Source organism: Notechis scutatus, chromosome 4, assembly GCF_049901735.1.
Source record: "Notechis scutatus isolate UNSWTSFEM ecotype Mainland chromosome 4, rNotScu1.2, whole genome shotgun sequence".
NCBI lineage: Eukaryota > Metazoa > Chordata > Lepidosauria > Squamata > Elapidae > Notechis > Notechis scutatus.
In genome coordinates this window covers 94,041,177-94,060,394 of record NC_142012.1, presented here as the reverse complement: position 1 = coordinate 94,060,394, position 19,218 = coordinate 94,041,177, and the positions used below count along the sequence as shown (strand labels likewise).

The window sequence follows — 19,218 nt, the reverse complement described above, 5'->3', positions numbered from 1 at the left end:
TGAAAATGGAAATTGTGAATAAACTAATTTCTTCAATGAGTTGTGGTTAATAAAAAGTTGTCAAAAAAGCCAACACGGTTCTAAGGTGCATTAACAGAGGGGATAGAATCAAGATCATTAATACCATTCCATAATGCCTTGGTAAGACTATGTTTGGAATGCTGCACAGTTTTGTTCATCACAATATAAAAATATGTTGAGACTCTAGAAAGAGTGCAGAGAAAAGCAACAAAGATAATTAGAGGACTGGAGGCTAAAACATATGAAGAATGGTTGCAGGAATTGGGTGTTTACTTTAATGAAAAGAAGGATTAGGGGTGACAGGACAACAGTGTTCCAATATTTAAGGATTTTATTTGGGTAGCTTCCTAAGCTTCCTATTAAATAATTATTGGCCATTCACAAGAAACCAACCATTAAGAAACCCCAATGCACAAAACACAATGTTGCCAACCAATCAAGAACACAGCAACTCAAAGACCAATAAAAACAGAACTAGACTCCCAGCCAATCAGGATGAGGAAAAAAACCATTCAAATAAAGCAGAAAGCCAGCACCAAATACAAACAAAAGCGCCTGGATGAACACAAAAATGCAGTCAAAAAGCTGGAACACACTTCCTCACTAGTCCAACACATGGAAGCCACAGGTCATAGCATCAACCTCAATGGCACCAAAACCCTAGCCACTATAGAAAACCCTAGCCACAGAATCATCAGAGAAGCCATAGAGATTGAAAAAAGACCAGAAAGCATTAATAGAAGAGATGATTCCACCAGGCTGTCAATCATTTGGAAGCCTGCACTCACAAACAAAAAAATCTCCACACCACAAGCCAGGCAAACACCTGGGCACAAACAGATCCCCCCTGATACCTCCAGCCCAAACACACCCCAACCAGGCACCCAGATGAAACCCAGCTTCCTAACTAATGATAGCCGTCCATTTACCCAAAGCCAAGCTGCACTAAAGGCCTCCAATAAAGTAACACAATGCTGCCAGCCAATCAAGATACAAAAAGAGCCAAAAAACAAACAGAAGATATTAGAGACACCAATCAAGCAGAACACAGCAAACTCCGAGACCAATAAACACACACCAAGACTCCCAACCAATCAGGATGAAGAAAAAACCATTCTGGCACAGCAATAGGCTGCCCCAAATTTAAATCTGAAACCACTGTAAAAGTCTGACTCACAGACGAACACTATACAGAAGCCTGATGATGGCAGATGAGATTCTGCTGAAACGTTGCTACAACTTTAAAAGCACAACTACAATGACGTGGGAAAATACCCGAACAAAGCTGAATGTCATACATGTAAGTACCCGCGAAATATATATATATATAATGTATGTATGTATGTATGTATGTATGTATGTATGTTTTCTTAAGTTTTCTCAGGTACTTACATGTATGGCATTCAGCTTTGTTCGGGTATTTTCCCACGTCATTGTAGTGATGGCAGATGAGATTCTGCCGAAACGTTGCTACAACTTTAAAAGCACAACTACAATGACGTGGGAAAATACCCGAACAAAGCTGAATGCCATACATATATATGTATGTGTGTATATCTATATCTATATATCTATATCTATATATCTATATATCTATATATCTATATATCTATATATCTATATCTATATCTATATCTATATCTATATCTATATCTATATCTATATCTATCTATCTATCTATCTATCTATCTATCTATCTATCTATCTATCTATCTATCTATATGGATCTTTGGTTATTCGGGTTTTCTCTCGTGTAAAATTGGAAGTATCTAGGAGACGTTTCGACGAAAACTTTCATCATCTTCAGGCTTGTGTCTTCGGTTTTGTGTTTCTCGGAGTAATGTGAACTTGCAGCTGCTTCTTCCTTTTAACTGCTAGTGGGGGTGTGACTTGATTGGGTGGGGGCTTGGCTGTGTTCTGATTGGGTGGGGTGTGTGTCTCATTGGTAGGGGTTTGGCTATGTTCTGATTGGTTGGGGGTTGGCTGTGTTCTGATTGGTTGGGGGGTTGGCTGTATTCTGTTGGCTGGGGGTGTGTTCTGTTCAGGTGGGGGCTTGGTTGTGCTCAGGTTAGTTTTAGTTGCTGGGGGATTTGAGCTGGTGAGTTGTGATCCTGCTGTTTGGCTTCCCGTTCATGGTCGTGCCACATCTTCATGGTGGGCGTCAGTTCATTTCATGTATGAGCCGGAAGGGTTTGAAGTGGGTAGTGATGCAGCTGTGGTACGGCTTCTGGTCCGTGGTCGTGTCTCATCATCTGTGTGGGTGTGAATCTGCTTTCTACGTGGAAGTGTGGTGGTAGCATCTTGTGTGGCCTTCGTGGGTGTGGGTCTTGTGTCATTCTTCATGTTAGGTATTCGTTTGTTAATGAGGGCGGGTTTCCAAATGGCTGGTAGGCGGGGGGTATCATCTCGTTTATTCATGCTGTGTGGGCGTTTTTCTATCTCTATGGCTTCTCTGATTATTCTGTTGTTGAAGTGTTGAGTTTTGGCGATAGTTCTGGTATTTTTAAAGTCAATCTCATGTCCTGTGGCTTTGAGGTGCTGGACCAGGGAAGAGGTCGGTTCTTCTTTTTTGATTGAGTTCTTGTGTTCTTCAATGTGTGCACTAATTCTTCTGTTGGTTTGTCCGATGTATGTGTTGGGGCAGGCAGTGCATGGGATTTCGTATACTCCTTGGTTTTCTAACTCAATTCTGTCTTTAGGGTTTCTTAGGATGGTGGATATTTTTCTGTTTGTGCAGAATGCTGTCTTAATGTTGTGTTTTTGGAGGATCTTGCTGATTTTGTCTGTAGTGCCTTTTATATATGGGAGGAGGGCTTTGCCGTTCTCTTGTTCTCTGTCTTGGATTTTGGTTGGGTTTGTTTTTGGATTAGGTGGGTAATCTTCTTTCTTTGGAATCCATTGGCTGTTAGTACGTTGGTGAGAGTGTGTAGTTCGGTTTTTAGGTGTTGTTCGTCGGCTAAGCATTTTGTTCTGGAGATGAATGTCTCGGCTACGGAATTGATCTGTGCTGGGTGGTGGTGTGAGAGTGCGTGTAGATAGCGGTTTGTATGTGTTTTTTTCTGGTAGATGGTGTGTCCTAGGGAGCCATTGGATTTTTTGTATACTAAGACATCTAGGAAGGGCAGTTGATTGTTAGCTTCTGTTTACATGGTGAATTGTATTTTTGGGTGTAGGCTGTTGAGGTGTGTGAGGAAGTTGTTCAGTTTTTCTTTCCCATGTGGCCAGATTATGAAGGTGTCATCTATGTATCTGAGCCAGAGTTTGGGTTTGTGATCATATTTTTGACATATGCCAGTCAAGTCGCACTCCCACTGGCAGTTAAAAGAAAAAACAGCTGCAAGCTCACATTACTCCAAGAAGCACAAAGCCAAAGACACAAGCCTGAAGATGACAAATGAGATTTCATCGAAACGTCACCAAAATACTTCCAATGATGGATGACAGTGGTGATCCCACAGGGGCTCCTTCAATTTGCTTGTATCTTTGTCCTTTGTATATGAAATATGTGTTGGTTAAGCAGTGTTCTGCTAGTTCCATGAGGTGTTTATCTGGTTGGTATTTATTTTTGATGATTTCAAGAGTTTCTTTTATCGGGACTTGAGTGAATAGTGAAACCACGTCGAAACTTACAAGCAGATCTTGTTCCACGTGTAGATCTTTGATCATTTCCAAGAAGTGGTATGAGTTTTGAAACTCCATGAAGATGCATGAAAAATACTTGTAAGGTCTACTTACTCTGTTTGGTGTGTATTATCTCTAATATTAGAGGCAGAATGCCATAAATTTCCTGACAGAACAATTAACCACTGGAACAACTTGCTTCCAGAAGTTGTGAATTCTCCAACATTGGAAGTTTTTTTTAACAAGAGATGAACAACCATTTGTCTGAAATAGTATTGGGTTTCCTGCCTGAGCAGGGGGTTAGACTAGAAGACCTCCAAAGTCCCTTCAAACTTTGTTATTCTATTCTAAATACTGCTTACGGGGAAAAATGGCTAATAGGGAATCGTCATATTCAAGAAGCTTCTGAACTGAAGAAGCTTCTTGTATGAGAAGCAAAACATCTTCAAGAGAAAAACAAAGAAAGTCCAGTTGCCTTTTGAAAAAAAAATATTTTTGGGAGAAACATGACTTGGATGACTGAGAATCTCCATAGACACAGTATTACATTCAATCACTTATTTGTGAATTTTCCATAACTGTGAAAACAGATGTCCATTGTTGGACCAGAATATTAGATTAATAATGGTGTCTTAGATTATAATTCATCAATGTATACAGTTTTGACTGCTTTCATCAGAAAGTTATGTTGCCATATCACAAGATCTTGCTTTTTTGGGGGGCAAGCCATGGGATGTCACAACACAGATACAACGGATTCAGAGCTTGGGCCACAATGACACAATGCCATTTTCATTAAACAGTTTGATGCACCTAATCTTGTAAATGCTTCTGTTACCCAAAATCACAAGCTGTGTTTTTTAAAGGTTACCTAGAAAACACCATCATTCTGGTGGATCTCAGCAGAAACGGTAACAAAAAGTGATTGATATGACAAGTCCACAAAGAAAAGTATAGAGAAGCTTGATTAGCCATTTTTAGTTTAAAAAAAATAACTGAATTCTCTTGAGCCACATCATTTTGTTTCACTTATTTGAAAAAAGTTAGACTTAGCCTGTTGACTAGCAGCATAATGGCAGCTATAATTATTAGCACAAAGGAAGATGGCCTTTCTCTCCATATAATTACCTTTGTGGGAGAAGACTGAAATCTATTTGCAGGTAGGTGCAGATGCTATTTAAAGAAGTAGATACTGTTGAAAGAGAGATGACATCGCTCCGTCACTGCAAGTGAGAAGTCCATGAAAAAGGTTGGTTGGAGAATCTGAAGCAAACATTAATTCGATTTAAGTGCTGCCTCACTCTCCCAAATAATTCTTGGTGGCTCATGACTCCAATTTTCTTTAGTTTTGAGAATTAAAAAAAAAAATCAAACAACACATTTATAAGAATGTAATAAGCAAGATGGAAATCCAGTCATTCAACAAAACAAACAAGAATATTAACAAAATATAAAACAGACGCCATAAGGCAGAGATCTCCAAACTTGGCAACTTTAAGACTTGTGGACTTCAACTCCCAATCTACCCAGACTACCTTTGGGAGGGATTTGTATTCAATATGGAGTTGTCTTTTATTCAGATAAAAAGTCTATTATTTACTGAAACAAAAGTCAGAATCAGAATTGGCTTCTGATGTTCAGAAAGTGAGAATGATATTTGGCCAATAAACACACAAATAAGAACCGTAGTTGATGCATGAACCTATAAACTTCCCCCATCTTTTTCCCCCTTTTCTTTTAATAATGAACTCTCTCAGTACAAAGTGAGACTGTGGCTTTGACAGAAAAATGCATGTGGGGAGTTTATTAAGTTACTGAAAAATGTCAGTTGAGGAAGCTGAGTTGTCACAGGTAAGTGACAACCGGCAGCGAGTCAGCCTATTGAGGTACTTAACAGGAGAGTGGAAATGATGTGCAAGAGAATTGTGAAACAAGAAAGCACTAGAATGTGAATTCGTAACTGCTGGGCACACAATAAAATTCTGAAACTCTACAGGAGACAAAGAAGTCATGCAAACTTTTCCACAACCATATCATACATTAATTGGACTTAATTGGCACAATAAACTCTGAATCAAAGCAGAGCAACAGCTTCAGGGCGAAAAATCTTTATGTTATAAAATGGTTAGGCCCTGCAAGCCTTAAAACAAAATCACATGCCAAATTATTGGAGAAAACACTCCAGATTCCTTAAAAGAGTTGAAGAGAATGCCGAAGCCCGTCTCTGAACACAAAAGCTTCTACCTATCACCAACCTTTTCATTACTTGGAAGGATTCATTCATCCAAACTTTAACAACATATTTTGACAGCTATTGTTAGTATCGTGGGGGTGAATGATACTTTAATATCTTCTCCATGTGATACTGTCCCTGGGAACACATTCCTGTGGAGAACAGTAATATGAGAGCTAGAGTATCCATGGATACAGATGCAATGATCAGAATGACTGCAAACCATGCTAACAAAATCGCCAGAGTGGAAGCTGCAACAATATCGATGGCTATGTTGAGTTAGATACCACCTTGTTCATGTGGTTGCAGTTGCAGCAGTCCATCAGAACTTCCTTCCTCATTCCTGCACCTTGTCATATGGTGTGTCTCACTAGTTGGTCTCGAGGGCTAGCTAAAAAATCAAAGAGCAAGGGATTCAGAAGAACATAGGAGGAACAATACACTAGAAGATCACAGCAAGGGTAGCTATTTAATTTATCCAACTTGTGAGTCAGTGCATTAGTGCCATGTTTGTCCCACTATTCTATCATTGGATCCCTCTCATCTGCTCTACTCAGGTGACCCTGAAAGACCCAGATAAACCTCCAGATGGCCTCAATGACTCTATAAAAGAATGCAAATGACCAGCTGCTGCAAGGAATATAAATTCTTCCATTCCCCACCATCCAACCAAAGCTGAAGAAGCTTCTTGGATGAGAAGCTAAACATTTTCAACGAAAAAACAAGAAAAGTCCAGTTGCCTTCTGAAAAAGCCCCTTTGGGACAACCAAGACTTGGATAAATAAGAATCTCCATAGGCTTTCATCCCTCCTGCAACTTTTTTTTTTAAACATTCAGAGTCTGACATTCCCTCAGGAAGAATCTTCTTCTGGAGTATGACAGGTCTTGGGTTTCCGTTTCTACCTGAGCTTTACATCTGGAAGTGTACTTGCTGGGCCTACAGTAGCTCCTTCAAACCTGAACCCAGAGATGAAATGCTGCCCATTTGTCCCAGTTTAGCTGAACCGGTAGTAAAAAAAAAAAAAAATGCTACTGGTTCAGCCAAACTGGTATTTCCAGTGATCAGCTGGGTGATGATCAGCTGTGCTGTACAATTTAAATTAGCTAGAAAGCAGGAAATCAACAGCTAATCTAGCTAATCTAAGTCATGTGACACAGCTGATTCCCCCCCCTTGCTGTTGTATTTACCTTCAAAATGCTTCTTTTTTCAGTACCCAGGAGGCTTCCCTGAGGCCCACTAGGCCAAAAACAGGGTGCAGAGGGGATGCTGTGAAAGAAAAAAAGAAAGAGAAAGAAAGAAAGAGGGAGGGAGGGGAGAAAGAAAGGGAGGGAGGGGAGAAAGAAAGAAAGAGAAATAAGAAAAACAAAGTGCTATGATCAGAGTCAAAACGTTTATGGACACACACTGCTTTGCCTAAGCAGATTGCAAAAAGAAACCTGAATTTCAAATGGAGATGAAGTTTTGAACTTCTCCTTTTCAAAGGTGTGAAACAGACAGGAAACATTTGCATCATAATAAGTTTTAGTCTTGATTCTGACACACGCCATTCATGCCTCCACATTCTTTTTTGGCATCTGAGGCAGTCACATTTATAAGGTTATTACTGATGATTGATTTAGGAATTCTGGGAAGATCTTGTTGGGTGCACCTGAAAAACAATAATGAAATATTATAATTTTGAAAAAGCAGTATTAATGTTGAGACTGAAGGCAAGAGTACTGATGATTGCCAGAGTGTTTCAAAAAAAGGATGCTTCAAACTGAAAAGTATTTACTTATGCGATTATTTCTATATCAATGGCTTGAGAGGCAGAATAAGAGTGCATCTCTGCAGGATGTATGATCACCTGTGCATATCTCATCCAGAGGAAAACAAACTTATCTTTATTCTCTGTTGATGCTCTATTAAGCTGAGTATGTTTGATTTAGGAGTTAAATAAATAAAAAAAAGCATGGTTACAGAGGTATTGTCATGCCCCAGCATATTACCATTATATACTGTTGTTGCTCTCTAGCCCCATCTAGTGGCCGGAGGGACAAATATACCCCAACATACAATCTTTATATACTGTTATTGCTCTCAGCCCCATCTTGCGGCTGAAGAGACAAATATCAAGTATATTGTTTGACGCTGACCCCACCTCATTACCCATCAGCCTGCACTCTGAAAATAAGTGCACATCGGGAAGTCAGACTCCATTTCCTTTAACATTTGGAGAAGGCAAAAGCACAAAGAAGAACCCACCTTAATCTGTGGCACATGGTCATCCAAGGACAACCCCACATCCCACACACAGAGCATCACTGGTGAGATTTAGATTCCGTGTATTTGTTAATTGTTATGTTCAACAGTAACCCAATACTGCCTATCTTGTATTTGGTTCTCATTGTATGTATTCCTATTTTCCCCAGTTTCACCATATCCTGTTCTTTCAATAAAGCATTCTGATCTATGCACACAATCTGTTTTATTGGAGGATGGGTGGGTTTAGCTGCATGTCGAGCTGCACACAGACTAATGTGTAGTGAGGACAGAACAGCTATAAAGAAGCAAATGTTGCTTCAAAAGTTGATCCCCACTATAAAAGGTAAGTTCTTATAAAAGGTAAGTTTGGGTTTCCATCTATTTAAAGACACATCTGCGAAATCTTGCCTAGTTGATGGAGACTGATTTCAATCTAAGTTGAAGTGAGCAGCTGAATTTGACCAGAAAACTTAGATACTCTTTGGAAAAGAGAAAATTGAAAGATCAATTGGGATTCTTGAAACCAGCTAGCTATTAAAGGGGAGATGTAGTCTCAAAGAAAGTGTGTCATCTGCTGCCTATTTTTCTTCTGTCCTTACTGTACAAAACATCTTTCTCAACCTGATGTCCTCCAGAAGTGTTAAGACTAGCAATTCCCAGAAGATCTGTAGTACGGAAGTAGGGAAGACCTGATGCAAGGAGTACAAACTGAAGTAAGTGCTTCTCAGGTTCAATTTTCTCTTTCCTCCATAGTGGTATTTTGAGAGAGGCAGTCACTTGTATATTTTTAGGAATTCTATGGAGAATATTCCACCTGGAGAAACCAGTACCCCAATCCAATCTTCTGCTTTTAGGAAAATGGCAGACATTCCTTTGTCCATCAATCCATCTCACAGTACTGCGCAATCTACAAGTAGTCTTACAACAGTTCATTTAATGACCTTTCAAAGTTACATTGTCTGAAAAAAGTGACTGATGACCATTTTTCACACCTATGACTATTGCAGCATTCCCATGGTCACATTATCAAAATTCAGGTGCTTGGCAATTGGTTCATATTTATGATAGTTGCAATGTCTGGGGTTCTGTGATCCCTTTTTATAACCTTCTGACAAGCAAAGCCAATGGAGAATCCAGATTCACTTAATAACCATGTTACTAACTTAACAAATACAATAATTCACTTAACAACTGTGGCAAGAAAAATTGTAAAAGGTGATAAACTCACTTAACAAATGTTTCACTTAGCAACATACATTTTGGGCTCAATTTTGGTCATAACTTGGACTACCTGTATTACCAATATTCAAATTAACTTTGCTCTCACCTGTACTCAGTTTGGGGAGACTTATATGGAGTTTTCTTCAAACTCTGATCATTTTCCTGCTTTCAATTAATGTGTCTCTATCTGCAGGGTTGCATACCAGTAATATTCCTATGTCAATTCAAGGTAGGGAGCTGTATTGCCAACAGAGGAAACAATGGTAGAAAACACTTCCCAGGTGGGGAAAAAATGAAGATGAGCCTCTGTGGTGCAGTGGTTAGAGTGCAGTACTGCAAGCTATTTCTGCAGCCAGCTGCCTATAGTTTGGCAGTTCAAATCCCACCAGGCTCAAGGTTGACTCAGCCTTCCATCTTTCCGAGGTGAGTAAAATGAGGAGCCGAATTGGGGGCAATATGCTGACTCTGTAAACCACTTAGAGATGGCTGTAAAGCACTATAAAGCGGCATATAAGTCTAAGTGCTATTGATATTGCTATATCAGGCATTCTTCCATCTAATTCTGTACAGCTTATAACACATTAACTTGCGGTTAATTTTTATTATTTCAGACAGCATCTTTTCTAGGCATAACTAGGAATCTCCTGCATGCCTAACATGGAATGTTACCCTTACACAATTAATTCCCTTGATTATCTGCTCTACACACAACTCCTGATTCTCTCTTTCATGCTTTCTTTTCTGAGGTTTTCTAATTCAAAAATACTGGTTTTTCTTTCTTTCTCTAGAAGGAAAGCTAGTGTCAATTGTTCCTGACTCGAGCAATATCTGCAAAGCTCTGAACTGAAATGTACGTTCAACACATTGAAATAATTAAAAGTAAATAATGTTCAATATAGATGAATCTTCATCCTAATGTTACCCATGGTGCAAAGACCAACATGATGATTGTCTTAATCAACAGATAACCCACAAGCTGGTCATAACACTAATATTAACCACACGCATTGGGCATCATGTTACACTGTTAAATGTTATTACGGTATTGAACAAATGTTATTTGCAGATTGCTGGATAAGAATTGTGGTCTTATTAAGGCAAATATTCAATAAAGAAAAATGTTATAGCCTTGAAGTCTTCATCTGCTTGACTAATGACATCTACTTTACAGTGATAAACTTTGCAGGCATTAAATCGAACGCTGTTTCATTTTGCTGGATTTCTTCTAATGCTGGGGAACAGTGTAGATATACTTTATAGCTGTGGGCATTGTAAAAATCAAGGGCCCTCCTGAGACTCAGTGATGCAAAGCCCAGAGGCATTTTGCTGGGCAAAATTGCAGCTGCTTTCTAAACTTGAACAGAAAATTAGGAAAGTTTTGATCTTTCCTGGATGCTACTAAAGAAGGGGAGGGAATAGAAAAGGAAAGAATGAACGAGGAAGAAGCATAAGCATGGACAGATGGGAACTGCATTTAAAATCCCTCTGAGCCTCACAATCCCGGGTCTCCAGCTGGTTTGCATCCTCAAAGATTCCAGTATTTAGTAATGAAAGAGAGCTTCTTATAACATGAGTTCTGAGTCAACTTATTGATTTTGGAAATGCTGAATTGCAGCGCAAATATTATTTTGGGTACAGAAAAGGAGAATACCGTGATTGCGTTGATGTTGCTGCTGTTAGTGTATGTTTGATCAACATATATTACAAACAAAATAAGGCACATATAGGAATGGCATATGGTCTGAATTTATTGTGTGAGGTTTAATACTGTCTTTGAAGTTTAATTATACTGTAGTTTCCCTAAATATTTTAACAGTTCATATGTAAAACTAAACTCATAGAAATTAAAAGGGCCACAGAATAATTATACAAATAAGCATAAAATAAACTTTAGTATAAAAGGTATCCATAAACTGTTTGGAAATTTTTTCCTTGGCATTGAAAGGATAATAAAGTAGGGTTCTAGTGAATCTTTCTGATGATAAGTGTTTCAAAACAAGGAATCATCACTGAGAAAGTCTTGTTTTTCCTAGTCTTGGGGCATAATTATAATAAGTTACGTAGTTATTCTTTTATTCTGTTATTAATGAAGATAATCATATATTGTCACTCCAAACAGTAGAGTCATAAAGAGAGAAGTAACCTGGAATTAAGGAGAAACTTCCCAACAGTGAGGACAATTAACCAGTGGAACACCTTGCCTCCAGAAATCATGGGTGCTCCATCAGTGGAGGTTTTTAAGAAGAGATTGGACAGTCACTTGTCTGAGATGGTATAGGTTCTCCTTCTTGATCAGGGGGCTGGATTAGAAGACCTCCAAGATCCCTTCCAGATTCTATTCTATTCTATTCTATTCTATTCTATTCTATTCTATTCTATTCTATTCTATTCTATTCTATTCTATTCTATTCTATTCACTTGTTTGCACCATGTTGGGATTCTACTGTTGTCTACATTGTACCATGCTGTGATATCTGGGGAAAGAATATTAAGACTGAACTATTGTAATGGTATTATAGGAGACGACCAGGCTGAGCCAAGTGAGGGGTCAAGCACCTTTAAAAAAATAAACAAACAGTGTTTCTCAACTTCAGCAATTTTAAGATATATGGACTTCAACTTCCAGAACTCCACAGCTAGCCAGGGAATGTTGGGAGTTGAACTCCACATATCTCAAAGTTGATGAAGTTTCTTTCTTTCTTTCTTTCTTTCTTTCTTTCTTTCTTTCTTTCTTTCTTTCTTTCTTTCTTTCTTTCTTTCTTTCTTTCTTTCTTTCTTTCTTTCTCTTTCTCTCTCTCTCTCTCTCTCTCTCTCTCTCTCTCTCCCTCTCCCTCTCCCTCTCCCTCTCCCTCTCCCTCTCCTCTCCCTCTCCCTCCCTCCCTCTCTCCCCTCTCTCTCTTGTCAAAAGCTTACAATACAATAGAAATAAGAATAAACATAAGTTTAAATATAAGAAATAGGAACTAATAATTGGGGACAATCGGACAGGGATGGTAGGCATGATTGTGCGCTTATGCACATCCCTTAATGATCAATCTTGTCCCTCTGTGCTCACAAGAGATCTAAGTCCAGCCCATTTCGAATTCCATTGACTCTTATCTACTGCCAATCACTACTTCAGATTCTTGTAAAGAGTGTTAGCGTGCAATAAATCTGTATCTGAACTGCCTTAGCTCCTGATTTCTTTACACCTAACAGGTGTGTGGGAATGACCTTGGGAGACAGAAGGGAGGGCCACAGGCTGGACGACTGGCAGGTAAAGGTTGTCTCAGTTCATAGAAGGAGAGAAAATGTGGGAAATATTTCAGAAGAGACCCTCCTTTGTTTTCCAGGCAGTAAAAGGAGAGGTGGGGAAAAATAGGCCAGACAAGGAATAATGGATGGAAACCGAACAAAGAAAGATTCGATCTAGAAATAAGGAGAATTTCTGACAGTGAGAACCAGAGGTGGTATTCAGCAGAACTGACCAGTTCTGGAGAACCAGTAGTGGAAATTTTGAGTAGTCTGGAGAAACAGTAAATACTACCTCTGACTGGAGATTTTACAGTATCCTTCCCCTGCCATGCCAACAAAGCCACACCCACAGAATCGGTAGTAAAAAAAATTGAATCCCACCACTGGTGAGAACAATCAACCAATGGAACAGCTTGCCCTCAGAAGCTGTCAGAGCATCATCACTTGAGACCTTCAAGAAGAGATTGGACTGCCATTTGTCAGGAATGGTGTAGGGTCTCCCTCTTGGGTGGGGGGTTGGACTAGATGACTTACAAGGTCCCTTCCAACTCTGATTATCTGTTATCTATTACCTGGCTCCAGCTCTGTCTCTCTCTCTTTGCCAGCTCCTTTCCCTCTTCCCCCTGGAGTGTCCAGGTTGCCCTAATTCTGACCCTAATGCTGACCCACGCCTCCTCCTCTGATTCAGCTTCTGGAGGGACCAGCAGCTGAGAGGCCACAACAGTAATAGGAAAGATGAGAAGGATAAAAGTAATAGTAAATAGCAATAGTCACAGCCAAAGTAAACGTATATAAGAAAAGATTTATCTTGCGATGTTTCATCAATTTGTTATTTCCTTACAGCAAAAACTACCTGTCCCTTTTGGATACAGTAATGCTTACATTGGTTTTTTAAGCAAAAATAAAAGTGTCTTCAAACATCACTTGTGCTAAAACTGATAAACACTAGCTGAAGGAGCAACAAATATGAACTTGTAGCATGCGATTACCTACAAAACTTTCCATTTATTAATGGAAATGTTGCCTCTCCATCTCTTGCCAGCAGACAAAAATGCATTGTAATAACTGTTAACGTTGCTAAAGTCACCCCATTGTGCCTCAAATGACTTGCCAGGCAAGTGATCAGGTGCAGGTTAATTAACATTATTCTCTTAAAATACTATCCTTGACTCTTTAACTTATTTTTATGAACACAAGTCTTTTGCTTCTCCCAAATAAAGTAAACCCCCCTCACTCTACTTGAAAGGAATATTTCTAGAAATCTATTGTAATAATAATTAGGAACCCTCTGCAGATGGAAATCTTTTAAAAGTCTCTGTATTCCTACTGAGAGTTGGATGTGTATTCATTGTTTTGCATTTGTATTCCAGCTCTTCTACATGAAACAAACCTTTAATCTCCTCAAGCCCTTGGGATCTATCATTGTATAATAATGCCTAGTGTGGGCTTAACCTATCTAAATATTTTAAAGCACATTAGCAAAGTATTTCCCAGACAAATTGTCCATAGGGTTTGGCTTCCCTCTACAGGCAGTAGAGATAAGCAGCATCTAAACTGAAATCCCTCTATATTGTACAAGCTGACTTCTATGTGACTTTGTGCAAATTACTCCTGTTGTAATTATGAGACTTTCTATTCCAGTAACTTTTCTTAAATAAGTTTGTTGAAGCTAGGTGGATGGTTAACCTTAGATATTCCAAATCAGAGGCCAAAAAATTGAAACCAAAAATTCAAGCTCCCTTCAAGTAATAACAAAATGAACGGAACCATGAATAGATATTTATAGTAGGGCTGCATATCTGGTTCATCCCCAAAACAGTATAGATTATCTCATCCCTTAAATCATGATTTGGTTATGGGGAACAATAAGATTATAAGCTCAGAGATTTCTATGAATGTCAGCAAGCATGTTGGTTGACTTCTATCATAGACAGCTCCAGTAAGTTTATGATGATTTAGATCTATTAGGTGAATGATTCTCCTTTATATGTATTAATTGGTTATTGCTGTTGATGTTCCTCCCTTGTGCCTTCCTTCTCCTATTAATGTCAAATTGGCTCTTGAGACACATTTTCAAGAATGAGCCCAAGAAAAATACCTCTGGAAATGATTCTACAGTACATGATCATATAGTGCTATTTTTAGGAAGATGTACCTTTAATAGCAATAGCAATAGCACTTAGACTTATATACTACTTTATAGTGCTTCACAGCACTCTCTAAGTGGTTTTACAGAGTCAGCCTATTGCCCCTAACAATCTGGGTCCTCATTTTACCTACCTTGGAAGGATGGAAGGCTGAGTCAACCTTGAGCCTTAACTAACTGGATCAGTTGAAAAAAGCTGTTTTCACTCATTTCGCCAAAATTACTTTTCTTGAACTGAGATGGAACTGTGTTTATATTTCTCAGCTACTTTAAGTCAGGTGTGCTTTTCTTCATAGGCACCCTCAAAGAGATGTTAGAAACTTTGTCTAACTAAAACACTCCTACAGAATTTAGCACAGTCTGTTTTCTTAGATCTGTATTTCTTGAAATAGGGTGATGTAATTGCCAAGCAATATTTCCAGGGACTTTATCAAGTCCCATTTTGACCAGATAAGTTAGGAGCTACCATTTTAAAGTCCAAGATGTAGCTTTTATCTTTAACAAACACTCTAACAACCACAAAACTATAGAATAGATGAGCCTTCAGACCAACCTCATAAATACAACTTGCTAAACAATTCACCATCCCAAAGCTACATGTCTTGGATATTAAATGTAGAACATAATCCAGACATCTCTTAATGTCTTAATTTCTGTCTTACTCAGTCTGCAGAGAAACAAATTGTTTGCAGTTTTGAGGATCCCTATGCTTGTTTGACCCTTTTCATCTTTGGCTTGGATTGATTAAAATAATGGTGAACACCTTTGAAAATGATGTTGCATTGTTTGCTCTTATTAGATTTCTGCTGGATGAAAAACATACTTGGTCTTTTTAGTGACCCATTAGATCAAGAGTCTTCAAACTTGGCAAGTTTAAGACCTGTGGACTTCAAATCCCAGAATTCCTGAGCTAACATGACTGGAGGAGGAATTTGGGGAGTTGAAGTCCACAAGTCTTAAAGCTGTCAAGTTTGAAGACCCCTGCGCTAGATTTTTATTGTATTAAACTGAGTGACAAGCTGAGAAAGATAGCAAAGGATGGAATCAATTTATGCATACTATTGTTTCTCCTTCATTATCTGTGCACAAAACAAATGCCATGGATTCTCTCTAGCAGTGTTCCCTCAAACCTTCATATGAAGAAGAAATAATGCTCTGTGTCCTCATATTACAGGAACACTAGAGTGTCACAGTGTTTGTGCCCACTTGAACCATGGAACAGAAAAATATTGTAATTCATAAATTGTCAATTTTCAGGAGCCTAGACAAGTGGTGGCTAACCCTTTTGGGCTTCTGTGCTGAAAATTGTGCGTGCTTGCATGTATGTGCTCACATGCCAGCACCCAGAAGGCAATGTGCGCAGGCCCCCCATGCCCCCTGTGCATGCACATGCGATTTCCCCACACACACACGCTGCCCCCTTATCTGCACTGCATGCCTCCCAGTGATTTTCAGGCCATTTGAGGCCTTTTTCGGCCTCCCAGAGGCTTGAGTAAAACCTCTGCAGCCTTTGGAAGGTGAAAAATGGGCCCATTTTGTCACTTCTGGTATTTTCGGAAATATAGGAAGTAATGAAATGGGCCTGTTTTTCAACCTCCAAAGGCTGCAGAGACTTCCTTCAAGCCTCTGGGAGGCCGAAAAAGGCTTCAAACAGGCCAAAAATCAGGTGGGAGGCATGCAGTGCAGATAAGTTTGGATGGGGCTTGTGTGCCCGCACAAATAGCTCTGTGTGCCACCTGTGGTTCACATCATGGGCCTAGACCTTGTTGTCCAGTATACCTGACTTGAATATTCCAAGCAAGTTAAATATAATTAAACTTCGAGTCAAAATCATTCATTTCTCAATGATCAATCTTATATAAAAGACATGAAAATCTTCCATGTTACCCATATGTTCATAGAAGGCTATGCTCCCTCTCTCTATACCTTGTCTTCATATATGACATTTTGGAGCTTGTATAGTACTTTATGATTTTATGACTTGGAAGAGTGATTTATGAGATTACATCTCATTCTTTTAGCCAGGTTTCCATTCCCCTGGAGGCAGGGAATTAAGAGAATTAAAATAATCTGGACAGTATCAAACTGACAGTATCTACTATGTATAAATGTTTTCCATAATAATCATATGAAGCTGCCCCCAACTGAGCATATTTTAAGAAGCATTGTTTTTTTAAAAAATGTTTCCTTACTTGAGAGATTGGAATGAATGCAAACAATTAGTGCAAAACAATTATAGCAAGCACTATAAATACAACACAGAGAACAGCACACACTCTGAAGATGGACTCCAGCATGAGTCTGAAAGCTCAAAAGACAAAATCTCTGGTCCTGGTGATCAACCCAGATTGTATCCTGCAACATTATCTTGGGACACATATATTCGCCTTCATTCATGAAAAACAACTAGTTATTTAAGAGGCAGAGGACCAGGTTTTCACAATTTTCATGTTGCTTCACCTAGAATGATGTTTGGTCACATGACTTGCTCCATTAGTTTAAAATCTTAGCAAAAAGGATTAATTCACCATCACATACCGTTCCAATACAAAGGGAAATTGTAGCATTCTACCACTGGGAAATACTGATCAAGTCATGCCTAATATCCATTTTGTATTATTGGAAAATTATCAAAATAATAAGCTCTCTCAAAATTTCTGGCTCTCAGTCAATTGACTGTCACTTCTCATGACATTATATGAAACAGAGCATTAGCCAACTAAATCAGATCCAATTCCACTTCCTAAAGTGGGCTCAAGAAAATGGAGGCTCTTAATCATGCATTGTCATCGGAAATTGTGGGAACGTCATCACTTGAGACTTTCAAGAAGAGATTGAACTGTCATTGTAAGGCCCAGACTCTCTCCCTTCAAATAATAAGAATGAACTTCTGAAAACTGGTTACTTCAAAAGGAATTATTTATTGAAAAGGAAGTTATCCAGGTACTAGTCAAAGCAGGATCTAATATGCCTCCAGGCATACCGCATAGATAAAGGGAGTTAGAACCCGTCCCCTTATTCTGATGTGGATTTCGTCAATACAAAGAAGCAACATGTCAATCCCCCCACCCCTTTTCTGGAAACGTAGCTTAGAAAAGTTTCCCAGGAAGTTTCTTTCAGAGCTGGAATCTTTATGGCCCCTTCTTCTCTTGCTGTCTCTCCAAGAGGTAACAAGTTTCCAGGCATCTGGGCTCCAGTCACCAGTTGTATATCACCAGTTGTTAAGCCTGAATTCCCCAACGAGTGTTAAGGAAAACAAACTAAACAGAATGTGTAGCGTAGTCAGATAGGCAGACAGGTAAATGTGTGAGATAAGTTTGTATTTTAGTTAACACGCAGTAAAAACAGATACGCTTGTGCTATCAAAAATATAGTTTATTCCATTTAGAATTATAGCATAGTCAAAATAAGCAGTCCATTAGTCATGTATCATTTCAGTCAGTCCAGTCGAGATACTTAATTTGCAAAGTCCGTGTTGAATAGCCAATGTCAGTTCACTTACAATATATCAGTCCGATTATCTCTTCTCTCCGTTGAGAAATCAACACTCCTTTCTCTCCTCCGTTCCAGTAAGGAAAACGCAGTCATCAATCCATCCAGTAATTAGGGATCATTAAGCCAGAGAGAGAGAGCTGCAATTGACTTGCTTCTTTTATGGTGCTTTTACAACCACACCCTTAATTACGTTCTTGTAGTTAAAGTTACACACACTTTAACCAATAAACCATGATAACTTATTTATTATTTTTACCCAAACCAGTTAGGGTAACCAATGTTATCCCTAACAATGTTCAAGTTATACAGATTCAGTACAAGACTTAAAATATTGAGGTTACATAAAAAAGGATCACTTGTAACAACTCCTCCCCCCCTTTCTTCTTCCATTGAAGAATGGCAGATACATGGATCTGACAGCCATTTGTCAGAAATGGTGTAGGGTCATGGCATTTCCACAAATATAAACTGGGACTTCCTCGTGTACATACATTACAACCTTGTCCCAGGGTTGAAGCTGAAATAAGCAGCTTTCCTCCTTTTTAGAACAATCATTCCAAAAACAACAGTATCTCACAAAATTTCAGAGGGATTTTTTTTTCCAGTCATGTGGGTGACTTGATTTACAACAGTGATGACATACAACAGAAATTCCAGGATCCATTTTAACCATAAGTCGAGAACTACCTGTAGTCCAGGTTTTATTTTTGTTATATTTTTCCTTAAATTTCATAATATAAAATACAATAAAACAAGAGTAAGGGAAGGGAGAAGAGGGAAAGAAACAAAATTAAAAAGTGTTGGTTTCCAACTTTTTTCAACTCACTGGAATAAAAATACAAAGGTATATAATCTTTACTTCTGCATATTTTGTACATAGCCATTTCTACAACAACAGACTTATCTAATCAAGCAATCCCAAAGTCAAACTCCCTTTTTTTTTTCCTAATCTTGAGCACAAAGTCTAGAAACAGTTTTCAAGTAGAAATAAAACTAGATGTA

General features: G+C 38.7%; 2 long non-coding RNA genes across 2 annotated transcripts in view; one reads left to right on the top strand and one right to left on the bottom strand.

Moving 5' to 3' along the window:
• LOC148130828 (uncharacterized) overlaps nucleotides 1-19,218 on the top strand; it is a 65,624-nt gene that overhangs the window by 36,152 nt on the left and 10,254 nt on the right. The window lies entirely within an intron of this gene.
• Nucleotides 5,793-19,218, bottom strand: part of LOC148130827 (uncharacterized) — an 87,066-nt gene continuing 73,640 nt past the window's right edge. The window contains exons 3-4 of the long non-coding RNA XR_015749342.1: nucleotides 7,064-7,142; nucleotides 5,793-6,266 (exon numbers count right to left, since the gene is read on the bottom strand). This is a non-coding gene — a long non-coding RNA (uncharacterized LOC148130827). The remainder of the gene's footprint in view (nucleotides 6,267-7,063; nucleotides 7,143-19,218) is intronic.